Consider the following 12,675-nt stretch of genomic DNA (forward strand, 5'->3'; position numbering starts at 1 on the left):
GAAAATTTGAAAAAAAAAGTCAGAATGTTTTTTATAAAAGCAGGGAGACGTAAAGCTAGAGAGAAAAAAAGATGTTTTAGTGATCTTAACACCAAACTACAAACACTTTTTAAATTCAAAGAGCTAGGGGTGGAGGTGGGAGATGATATTGCTAGCCTAAAAACTGAAATTCAGAACTGCATAGACACAAAGGGGAAAGAGATTATTTTTAACTCTAGAGTGCAGCACTTGGAGGAGGGGGAGAAGTGCTCTCGCTTCTTCTTCAAAAAAGTCATGGATAAAAGAGAAGTGATCACAAATCTAGAGGGTGAAACATCTATGCAGGGAATGTTGAATGCTACTTTTAACTTTTATAAGCATCTTTTTAGTAAAAAGTGTATAGATGAGTCCTTTTTATCTGATGCTCTTAATGATCTCGATTTTAAGTTAAATTTTACAGACCAGGAGTTTTTAGAACGCGATATTGTTTTAGAGGAATTATTTTATGTTTTTAAAAGTTTCTCTAAGGGTAAAGCACCTGGGTGTGACGGACTACCTGTAGAATTTTACCTTACTTTTTGGGACATTTTAAAAGAGGACCTTTTTATGCTTTTTAAAGAAGTTTTTATTTCTGAACAGTTGCCATTTTCGTGGAGGAGAGGAGTGGTGTCTTTGATATATAAAAAAGGTGACCGCAGTACTCTAGCGAATTGGAGACCCATAACTCTCCTAAATGTTGATTACAAGGTACTTGCTAAGGTGGTTGCTGACCGGCTCAGGAGTGTCATTGCCAAACTGATCCGGCCTGAGCAGGTATGTAGTGTACCAGGCAGAAGTATTTCAGAGGTTTTAAACGTATTAAGGGATGTAATTTGGTATTCCAGAGACCGGGGTCAAAATGTAGCTCTTTTAGCCCTAGATTTTGAAAAAGCTTTCGATAGAGTCTCTCATAGATTTCTTTTTAGAGTTTTAAAAAGAATGGGTATCCCTAATATGCTTTTAAATTGTATTAAGATTTTATATAAAAATTGTTTTAGTCAAATTTCTCTTAATGGCTTTTTAACAGATGGAGTTCCCCTTGAGTCCGGAGTGAAGCAGGGATGCCCCTTGTCGCCCATCCTGTTCATCTGCGCCATGGAGCCCCTGCTGAGCGCAATAAGAAAAGACAAAGTGATTAGAGGGGTTCCTGTTCCTGGCGGAGGTGGCAGTGATGTGAGAGTCTTTGGCTACATGGATGACGTGACGGTTGTGTGCGTGGACCCTGCTTCCCTCCGGAGGGCGGTGTTGCGCATTGATTTTTTTTCCCAGGCATCCGGTTTGAAACTTAATTTAAATAAATCTGAATGTCTGACTTTGGGATCCTGGGACACCGCCCAACTCCCGCAGCTCACTATAAAACGAGACAATGTAAAAATTCTTGGAGTTGTTTTTAACGAGGAGAATGTGGGAACTCAAAGCTGGGAGAATGTCATAGAAAAAATGTCAAAGAAAATATCATTTTGGGGTTTGAGGTCCCTAACAATGGAGGGGAAAATTTTAATTATAAAATCAGTGTTGTTACCCCTCATACTGTATATAGCTATGGTGTACCCCCCCTCTGATGTTTTAATTAAAAAAATGACTAGGATGATCTTTATGTTTTTATGGAACTCCAAAATGGAAAAATTAAGGCGAGAAATAATGAGGAAGAATAAAATGAACGGCGGAAGGGATGTCCCCGACTTACATATTTATTTGTATTTAAATTATTTCTGCTTTTGTTTCAAACATTTTAATGGTAATAGTGCGCTAAGTTATTTTTTAAAATATACTTGTGGGATGATTTTTAAAAGATGGTTTAAGTTGTCGTTGAATTCCCCTGTTTTACTATGCCCCCCCAAACACCAAGCAATCTTAGAAAAGACTTTTCGATTTTATAGCCTTGGTGATTTTAATATGGACATTTTTAAAGACCGCAAGAAGCTTTTATCTTTTTTGAGGAGGAATGAAGATGTGACCCCCATAGTAAATTTCTCAGAAGAGAGATCGAAGCAAGTTTGGAAGAATGTCTTCGGGAAATTCTTAGCAAATGGACATAAGGACATCGCATGGATGGTGGTCCACCAGTGCCTCCCCACCAGAGAGTTTCAACACAGGAGAGGCCTGGTGGCCAGAGCAAAATGCCCCAGAGACTCATGTGTTTATGACGAAACCACCTTGCACCTTATGTGGAATTGCCCATTTGCACAGGAACTTTGGCACAAAGTTGGGATTCTTTTAAAATGGACTTGCGGTTTAAGAGATTTTAACCATGAATATGTTTTATATGGCCTTTTTAAATGTCCGACCCCTCAACAGTATTGTATATGTTGGTGTATGATTAACTGTTTTAAAGACGCCCTTTGGAAGGCACGCAATATTTTACTTTTTAAACGTGATGCTATTTCTGTGAAGGATTGTCTTAAAATTGCTTTTAGCCAGATGTATATTTATTACTTGAGGGATGTCAAATGTATTGGGAGAAGGGATGCCAATCGTATATGGGGTTTTTATGGGTGGAATTCTGTGTTTTAATAATGTACTGTTTGTGTTGTTGTTTTTGATTGTAAACCATCTTTTACGCACTTAATAAAATATGTTGAAACCTGATCTGTTCTTATCAGTTTAATATCTGATACGTCCCCTATCTGGGGACCATATATTAAATGGATTTTTAGAACAGGGAGATGGAAAAAGAGCTTGCTCTGTCCACTCCACGCATTGACCTGGTATTGCAGTATCTCCAGGACCGGTGCACCCCTTCTTTAATGCAGTTTCTAAAATCAGAAAGAATTGAATTCAATGTTTTTTGTTCATTTTGCTTGTTTGTCGGATTTTGGGATGGACTCTTTGGCTTTGCTTTTCTTCTCCTCATTGGATTTTTCATGTTCAAAGTTGCAGAAGCCAGATTACAAGCTCATTTTGGTTCAACTTCAGCAACTGTGCATTGCATTGCCATGTAATGTGATGCAATGCTATCTTTCTAGCTCTCCCTTTTTACTTCCTTTTGGATAAACAGACATATTAGGCAAGCATTTTGGAGCTTTCACCTAAATAACTACAGGTGGTGAGATAAGCTGCACAATATAACTGAACTTTCAGTATATTGTTGCACACACACCATCTATTTAGCAAATGCCCTTGTTATCAACAGCAGCCTTTTAAACTCACCTGAGCTAACAGGTATGTGCGCTGGTTACTCTGCTGCGCTTAAAATTTCTTTTTTGGTTTGCTACAATGCCTTTTCTGAAACGTTGTCTCCTTCTGCTGGAACACTGACTTCTTTCATTTAATGCCTGCAGACTATAAAAGAGAACCCAACCCAAAAAGTTTGGTTGATTAGTCTGTGGCATTCTGTTAAACTGTTGCTTATGGCGGTCTCTGTGAGCTTCTCAGCGACATTCAGCCAGCCAGGTATCCTGCCTGCAGTAGATGGAATGTGGCAATGGAACGCTGGCTGCGCGTGTCATAATAGGCTCTGAGCCTTTATATACCTGTGCACAGCAGCAGCCACCTTCAGTCTGCTGCTGGACAGCCAGCAGCAGCAGCAGCAGGAGAGGTATGTAATCAGGAGCCCTCCTGCTAAGGGTAGACAGCTGCTCGTTCCACCCCACCCCCCGCCTTAATTGGTTCTCCTCCCTTCCAACGGTGTTGAGGCGGGTGGGAACAGCAGGGGGTGAAGGTGCTGTGTTTAAAGAGGTGGAGTTATGCAGATCTAAAACGCGTGGATTGCAGCAGCAGCAAGCCGAAAAGTGCAGGCATGTAAGGGATCTAGAGGTTGACAACATGTCTTCTTAACGGGAGTCCAGGAGCTCATCTCCACAAATGGACTTTTCAGGATCCTTGGGTGGCTCCGTAGTTTGAAACCAATTCTGGTTATCGCTTCTCGGCCTTTTGGCACGATCTGTAGTGGGTTGTGACATTGGGCTGAAGGTTACTGTGGTGGCAGAACCGATTCTTGGCCTTTGGAGATATCCAGTGCTGCTTTTGGGAATCGGTGCTAAAGCTGCAGTGCCTTTTCTTTACGGAGGACGGTGTGTTGGAGGGAGGACGAACTTCGTGGAGGCTGCGATCCGTGTGTGATATTTTCCTTGGTATCTGGAAAAGAAGAGGAAAATCATGGAGACAAGGAGAAACCCTGGAGGAAGGAAGGAGAATCAAGCAAGCAACCCGAATGATTATTTCTCGGAGGAGCATTCGCTGAAGGACACCATCAGGTTCGTGGTTGCTCCTGACCACCGGCAGGTGAAAGATTCTCAATTTATTTTCAATGTTATTTGTAAGCTCTTGAAGATCGACAAGGAGCATCTTTTTTGCTTTCAATCTTTTTTTTCTCGAGGACTTTATGATGTTACGCTTAATAAAGCCTCGCAGTGTGAAAGTGCCTACGCTCTTTATGAAGTAAATAAAGAGAAGGTAGAGCTGGAGGGGGTGAAAGTAATCCCCTCTTTTCAGTTTTCAATGAAAGTACTGACGATTCATTTGTTTAGTCCATTTATTACAGACTCTGAGGTTGAAAGTTACCTATCAATGTATTGTGACAAAATCATCCCTAAGAGACGCGGGGAAACACAGTTTGGAGTGTGGAACGGGAAACGTGTGTATGTGGTATCATTTAGGAAGAACCCGAATGAGGAGGGGGGCGTGTCCAGACCTCCGCCGCAGGTTTATATCAACCATAGCCGCGGTTATTTATTCTTCCCAGGGATGCCACACTACTGCCGTGTGTGTAAAAAATATGGACATCTGGATGCAGAATGTAACAAGTGTTTTAGTTGCATGGGTACTCCTCACCAGATGGATGAGTGCCCTAAAAATAAGAAAAAGGATGTAGAGGAGATGGACACATCGCCTGAAGAACAGCAACAAGAAGCTAAAGACGATGTGGAAGCAGGCATTGCTGCTGAAGAGGAAAAAGGGGAAGAGGAGAAAGAAAGGAGTGAGAAGGAGGAGACAGAAAGAAAGAGAAAAGAGGAAGAGGAGGGACGGGCAATGAAGGAGAAGAAGAAGGAGGAACGGGTTAAAAAATCACAAGAAGAAGAGGAAAGGAAGTTGGAAGAAAGGAAGAGAAAGAAGGAAGAGGAAAAACAGAAGAGGATAGAGGACATAGAAAAAAGGGCCATGGAGATAAAGAAACAGATGGAAAGGAAAAAGAGAGAAGAGCAGAAGAAAGAAGATAAGAAGAAAGAAGATAAGAATGAAAAGAAGAAGATAGAAGAACAGAAGAAAGAAGATCAGAAGAGAGAAGAGAAGAGTCAAATGTTGCAAGAAATTTCTCCACTAAGTAAAGGGAGTAGTTGTGGAGGGGAAAGTGATATTCCAGAAGTAGTGGAGTCCACTCCTACTAATTCCCTGTCGCAGAGCTTACCTTGCGCGCAGGTACAAATGGACTGCACAGAAAAATCTCTAAAAAGAAGTGTGGATAGAAGTGATAATGAAGGAATACCATGTGGTGGGAAAGTAAAGGCATTAGAAGCAACAAGTCTGCTGGGGAGTGTGTCATCTTCGGATGTATCAGATCTGGAGGTAGACCCATCTTCTCCGGCAGTAGAGAATGAGGGCGGAGGGAAGAGCCCTGCACTAAATGTTAGAAGATGATCCGCTCAATGTCCCTGAATGTTCAGGGGTTTAACGACCTATATAAGAGAACTGCTTTATATGATTTTTTAAATAATGAAAATATTGATTTTATCTTTCTACAAGAATGTAATTTGACAAAAAAAATAAGCTATGAATATTTACAGGGTATATGGAAGGGTAACTTATGCTTTTCTGGTGGGAACGAGTCAAAAAGTGATGGTGTGGGGTTTTTATGCTCTAAAGATTGGGAGATTGTAAATTATGAAGAGATATACCCTGGGAGGATTTTAAGAATTGATGTGCAGAAAAATGGGAAGAAAGTGAGGTGTTTTAATGTGTATGCAAATGCAGAAAAAGCCTTGAGATTACATTTGTTTGAACTGTTGCAGCTGTTTTTACCTGGAGTAGATCCATTAGTTTTAGGTGGGGATTTTAATTGTCATTTAAAAAATGTAAAAGATGGGTCAGCTTCATGTCTTAGAAATATTTTAGCAGCTTTTAATCTTAAAGATACATGGGCATTAGATGGACAAAAAAAGGAGCATGAAGTCACTTGGGTGGGGAGAGGTGTTTCATCCAGAATAGATTATATTTTTATATCTCAAGCCCTAACATGCTCAGGTTTTAAAACGCATTCAACACCTTTTTCAGATCATAAAATAATAGAATGTAGTTTTAAAATAGAATCAGATGTGGATAAAAGACCGTCACACTGGAAATTTAATGTATCCCTACTACAAGACGAGGTGGTTATGGAAGGTTTTAAAAAGCTGTATGAAAAACTGAAGCTAAAAAAAACGTTTTTTAAATCTATTTTTAATTGGTGGGATTTTGTCAAGAAGGAGGTAAAAATATTTTTTATTAAAGAAGGAAAGAAGAAAGCTGCTGCAAAACGTATTTTTTATAATGATCTTAATGCTAAACTGCAATGTTTTTTTCACCTCGAAAATAACGGATGTGATCTGCAGGAGGCGATCCGAACAACAAAAGAAAAGATCCAAAACTGCCTGAAAGAAAAAGGTAAAGAAATTATTTTTAATTCCCGAGTAAAAGTTTTAGACGAGGATGAAAAATGCACAAAATTCTTTTTTAAAAAAATATGTGACAAGAAGGATTATATGAAGGTTTTGGAAGGAGAAACAAGTTTGGAGGGGAAGAAGATGAAAGCAAAAGAATTTTATGATGATTTATTTTCTGTTAAAAACACGGATGTGTCTCTAAAAAAACATTTTTTAGAAGGACTGGAAAAAAATTTTAATGCGGAAGATAAATCTTTTTTAATAGGGAATTTTACTAAAGAGGAAGTTTTTAATACAATTAATACGCTACAAAATAACAAAACGCCGGGAGCAGATGGACTACCTGTTGAATTTTACAAGTGTTTATGGGAGATCATGGGTGAGGATTTTTATGAAGTAATTTTAGAAGCAGAAGCATCTTTTAGTGTCCCAGAGTCGTGGTGGGAGGGTCTTATTGTTTTATTATTTAAGAAAGGAAATAAAGAACTGATTAAAAATTGGAGACCAATAACCCTTTTAAATACGGACTGTAAGGTATATGCAAAGTTACTAGCAAATAGATTAAAAAAGGTAATCGGCTCAGTAATAGAAGTGGATCAGACGTGTGCAGTGCCAAATCGGAGAATCAGCGACTCATTGATTTTAATCAGGGATGTTTTATGGGATGTTTTAGACAGAAAACAAAAGCTTGCTCTAATTACTTTGGATTTTGAAAAAGCGTACGATAGAGCTGCCCATGATTTTTTATTTGCAGTTTTAGAGAAAATGGGATGCCCGGATGTTTTTAGCAAACGTATTAAATCTCTTTACAAATCATGTTTTAGCAAAATATCTATTAATGGTTTTTTATCTGATAATGTAAAAATAAACTGTGGCGTTAAACAGGGGTGTCCCTTATCCCCTATTCTTTTTATTTGTGCAATTGAACCACTTTTAGCAGCTTTTAGGAGAGATAAGGTAATCAATGTTTTTTTTATTCCCGGGAGTTGCAATGAACAAGTTAAAGTGGTGGCATATATGGATGATGTGACGGTTTTAGTTAAAGACACTAGAAGCATGAACAGAGCCATAAGAACAGTGGATTGGTTTGGGGGCGCATCGGGTTTTAAAATTAACATGGAAAAATCTGGTATTTTAACTGTTGGTGATTTTATTGTAGATTCTGAGTGTAAATTAACAAGAATGAATGAAGTAAAAATTTTAGGTATTTATTTCTCAGAGTCAGGTGGTAATGTAAGAAATTGGGAGTCTCTGCTGGAAAGAGTTAAGAAAAAGATTACTTTCTGGCAGTTGAGAGATCTTACCCTGGAAGGAAAAATTTTAATTATTAGACAGGTTTTACTCCCAATGTTTTTATATGTCTCAACAGTTTTTATCCCCCACAATAATATCATGAAGAGAGTTATTAAGGTATGTTTTAATTTTTTATGGAGATCCAAGATGGAAAGAGTAAAGAGAGAGGAGATATATAAATCAAAGAAAAAAGGTGGGAAAGGTTTTCCGGATATTAGGTCCTTTTTATATGCAAAGTATGTAGCGAACTGTGTATGCACTTTATTAGGACCAGGCTCTAAGCTAAAGTTGTTTTCTATATATAATTTAGGTTTCTATATTAGAAATTATAAATGGTTGGAGATGTCTCTAAATAGGCCTTATAGGTTTTTACCTCCAGGAAATTATATTGTTTTAGAAAAAATTTTAAGAGATTTTAAACTTAAGATGGTCGAAATAAATGTTCTTAAATGCCATAAAAAAATCCTAAAAATCCTGGAAGAGAGAATAGGTATCAGTCCTGTGGAACATTTTTCATTCAAAATTGTGGAAAGAATCTGGATGAATGTAAATTATAGTGTGTTATCTAATGAACACAGGGATTTACTCTGGTGTATAGTAAAAGACTGCCTGCCAACCCGTGAGTTCCAACACAGGCGTGGGTTGGTAAGATCTGAAGTGTGCCCAAGATCCAGGTGTGGGAATAGTGAAACACCCATGCACATCTTCTGGAATTGTAATTTTGCACAGACAATATGGAGGAAAGTGTGCAATATAGTGAGAGCTGTGAGTACTGTTAATTTTTTGGATTTTTACAGAGTATTTTATGGGATGGGGATAAGAGAGGAGGATTTTAAAATTGTATGGATTATTATTGCATGTGTGAAGGCGGCATTGTGGAAAGCAAGGAACATTTTAGTGTTTAAACATAAGGAAGTAACAGTCGACCAGTGTATTAAATTATGTCTAAGTTATTTGTACATGTATTTCTGGAGTGACAAAATGACGCTTGGCAAGGTGAAAGCAAATGAGAAATGGAAACAATGTAAATGGAATGAACTTACCTTGTAAGCTTTGATTTTTTGAAAACCTGTGGAAAAACAAAAAAACAAAAACAAAAACAAACAAAAAAAAATAGCCAAAACTATATAATTTTTTAAAAAAAAAAAAAAGAGGGAAAAAATAAATAAATATATATATATAAAAGAAAAAGAAAATAAAAGATTTGGAGAAGTATTAAAATTGGTAGAATGCACGATGATGGATTTGAGTCTTCTTATCTTTTTGTTGATTCCAAGACTTTGTAATCTGAGTCTAAAAAAAAAAAAAAAAAAAAAAAAAAAAAATCTGTTCTTATCAGTTTAATATCTGATACGTCCCCTATCTGGGGACCATATATTAAATGGATTTTTAGAACAGGGAGATGGAAAAAGAGCTTGCTCTGTCCACACCACGCATTGACCTGGTATTGCAGTATCTCCAGGACCGGTGCACCCCTTCTTTAATGCAGTTTCTAAAATCAGAAAGAATTGAATTCAATGTTTTTTGTTCATTTTGCTTGTTTGTCGGATTTTGGGATGGACTCTTTGGCTTTGCTTTTCTTCTCCTCATTGGATTTTTCATGTTCAAAGTTGCAGAAGCCAGATTACAAGCTCATTTTGGTTCAACTTCAGCAACTGTGCATTGCATTGCCATGTAATGTGATGCAATGCTATCTTTCTAGCTCTCCCTTTTTACTTCCTTTTGGATAAACAGACATATTAGGCAAGCATTTTGGAGCTTTCACCTAAATAACTACAGGTGGTGAGATAAGCTGCACAATATAATTGACCTTTCAGTATATTGTTGCACACACCATCTATTTAGCAAATGCCCTTGTTATCAACAGCAGCCTTTTAAACTCACCTGAGCTAACAGGTATGTGCGCTGGTTACTCTGCTGCGCTTAAAATTTCTTTTTTGGTTTGCTACAATGCCTTTTCTGAAACGTTGTCTCCTTCTGCTGGAACACTGACTTCTTTCATTTAATGCCTGCAGACTATAAAAGAGAACCCAACCCAAAAAGTTTGGTTGATTAGTCTGTGGCATTCTGTTAAACTGTTGCTTATGGCGGTCTCTGTGAGCTTCTCAGCGACATTCAGCCAGCCAGGTATCCTGCCTGCAGTAGATGGAATGTGGCAATGGAACGCTGGCTGCGCGTGTCATAATAGGCTCTGAGCCTTTATATACCTGTGCACAGCAGCAGCCACCTTCAGTCTGCTGCTGGACAGCCAGCAGCAGCAGCAGCAGGAGAGGTATGTAATCAGGAGCCCTCCTGCTAAGGGTAGACAGCTGCTCGTTCCACCCCACCCCCCGCCTTAATTGGTTCTCCTCCCTTCCAACGGTGTTGAGGCGGGTGGGAACAGCAGGGGGTGAAGGTGCTGTGTTTAAAGAGGTGGAGTTATGCAGATCTAAAACGCGTGGATTGCAGCAGCAGCAAGCCGAAAAGTGCAGGCATGTAAGGGATCTAGAGGTTGACAACATGTCTTCTTAACGGGAGTCCAGGAGCTCATCTCCACAAATGGACTTTTCAGGATCCTTGGGTGGCTCCGTAGTTTGAAACCAATTCTGGTTATCGCTTCTCGGCCTTTTGGCTAAGATCAAGTGTAGTATCTGTTCTTATCAGTTTAATATCTGATACGTCCCCTATCTGGGGACCATATATTAAATGGATTTTTAGAACAGGGAGATGGAAAAAGAGCTTGCTCTGTCCACTCCACGCATTGACCTGGTATTGCAGTATCTCCAGGACCGGTGCACCCCTTCTTTAATGCAGTTTCTAAAATCAGAAAGAATTGAATTCAATGTTTTTTGTTCATTTTGCTTGTTTGTCGGATTTTGGGATGGACTCTTTGGCTTTGCTTTTCTTCTCCTCATTGGATTTTTCATGTTCAAAGTTGCAGAAGCCAGATTACAAGCTCATTTTGGTTCAACTTCAGCAACTGTGCATTGCATTGCCATGTAATGTGATGCAATGCTATCTTTCTAGCTCTCCCTTTTTACTTCCTTTTGGATAAACAGACATATTAGGCAAGCATTTTGGAGCTTTCACCTAAATAACTACAGGTGGTGAGATAAGCTGCACAATATAATTGACCTTTCAGTATATTGTTGCACACACACCATCTATTTAGCAAATGCCCTTGTTATCAACAGCAGCCTTTTAAACTCACCTGAGCTAACAGGTATGTGCGCTGGTTACTCTGCTGCGCTTAAAATTTCTTTTTTGGTTTGCTACAATGCCTTTTCTGAAACGTTGTCTCCTTCTGCTGGAACACTGACTTCTTTCATTTAATGCCTGCAGACTATAAAAGAGAACCCAACCCAAAAAGTTTGGTTGATTAGTCTGTGGCATTCTGTTAAACTGTTGCTTATGGCGGTCTCTGTGAGCTTCTCAGCGACATTCAGCCAGCCAGGTATCCTGCCTGCAGTAGATGGAATGTGGCAATGGAACGCTGGCTGCGCGTGTCATAATAGGCTCTGAGCCTTTATATACCTGTGCACAGCAGCAGCCACCTTCAGTCTGCTGCTGGACAGCCAGCAGCAGCAGCAGCAGCAGGAGAGGTATGTAATCAGGAGCCCTCCTGCTAAGGGTAGACAGCTGCTCGTTCCACCCCACCCCCCGCCTTAATTGGTTCTCCTCCCTTCCAACGGTGTTGAGGCGGGTGGGAACAGCAGGGGGTGAAGGTGCTGTGTTTAAAGAGGTGGAGTTATGCAGATCTAAAACGCGTGGATTGCAGCAGCAGCAAGCCGAAAAGTGCAGGCATGTAAGGGATCTAGAGGTTGACAACATGTCTTCTTAACGGGAGTCCAGGAGCTCATCTCCACAAATGGACTTTTCAGGATCCTTGGGTGGCTCCGTAGTTTGAAACCAATTCTGGTTATCGCTTCTCGGCCTTTTGGCTAAGATCAAGTGTAGTATCTGTTCTTATCAGTTTAATATCTGATACGTCCCCTATCTGGGGACCATATATTAAATGGATTTTTAGAACAGGGAGATGGAAAAAGAGCTTGCTCTGTCCACTCCACGCATTGACCTGGTATTGCAGTATCTCCAGGACCGGTGCACCCCTTCTTTAATGCAGTTTCTAAAATCAGAAAGAATTGAATTCAATGTTTTTTGTTCATTTTGCTTGTTTGTCGGATTTTGGGATGGACTCTTTGGCTTTGCTTTTCTTCTCCTCATTGGATTTTTCATGTTCAAAGTTGCAGAAGCCAGATTACAAGCTCATTTTGGTTCAACTTCAGCAACTGTGCATTGCATTGCCATGTAATGTGATGCAATGCTATCTTTCTAGCTCTCCCTTTTTACTTCCTTTTGGATAAACAGACATATTAGGCAAGCATTTTGGAGCTTTCACCTAAATAACTACAGGTGGTGAGATAAGCTGCACAATATAATTGACCTTTCAGTATATTGTTGCACACACACCATCTATTTAGCAAATGCCCTTGTTATCAACAGCAGCCTTTTAAACTCACCTGAGCTAACAGGTATGTGCGCTGGTTACTCTGCTGCGCTTAAAATTTCTTTTTTGGTTTGCTACAATGCCTTTTCTGAAACGTTGTCTCCTTCTGCTGGAACACTGACTTCTTTCATTTAATGCCTGCAGACTATAAAAGAGAACCCAACCCAAAAAGTTTGGTTGATTAGTCTGTGGCATTCTGTTAAACTGTTGCTTATGGCGGTCTCTGTGAGCTTCTCAGCGACATTCAGCCAGCCAGGTATCCTGCCTGCAGTAGATGGAATGTGGCAATGGAACGCTGGC

General features: G+C 39.5%; 3 non-coding genes and 1 pseudogene across 3 annotated transcripts; all 4 read left to right on the plus strand.

Annotated features, from left to right (window-relative positions):
- Positions 1–2,570: 2,570 nt before the first annotated feature.
- LOC141214364 (U2 spliceosomal RNA) lies at positions 2,571–2,760 on the plus strand. Its single transcript, XR_012283629.1, has one exon. It is a non-coding gene; the product is annotated as a U2 spliceosomal RNA (small nuclear RNA).
- A 6,384-nt stretch (positions 2,761–9,144) lies between these two features.
- On the plus strand, positions 9,145–9,367 carry LOC141214373 (U2 spliceosomal RNA; annotated as a pseudogene).
- A 1,113-nt stretch (positions 9,368–10,480) lies between these two features.
- LOC141214257 (U2 spliceosomal RNA) lies at positions 10,481–10,671 on the plus strand. The gene has a single exon (XR_012283525.1). It is a non-coding gene; the product is annotated as a U2 spliceosomal RNA (small nuclear RNA).
- Positions 10,672–11,789: 1,118 nt separating this feature from the next.
- On the plus strand, positions 11,790–11,980 carry LOC141214258 (U2 spliceosomal RNA). Its single transcript, XR_012283526.1, has one exon. It is a non-coding gene; the product is annotated as a U2 spliceosomal RNA (small nuclear RNA).
- The last annotated feature ends 695 nt before the right edge of the window (positions 11,981–12,675 follow it).

This window comes from Phyllobates terribilis, unplaced genomic scaffold (assembly GCF_046119375.1).
Source record: "Phyllobates terribilis strain yellow unplaced genomic scaffold, ASM4611937v1 Scaffold_217__1_contigs__length_3308461, whole genome shotgun sequence".
NCBI lineage: Eukaryota > Metazoa > Chordata > Amphibia > Anura > Dendrobatidae > Phyllobates > Phyllobates terribilis.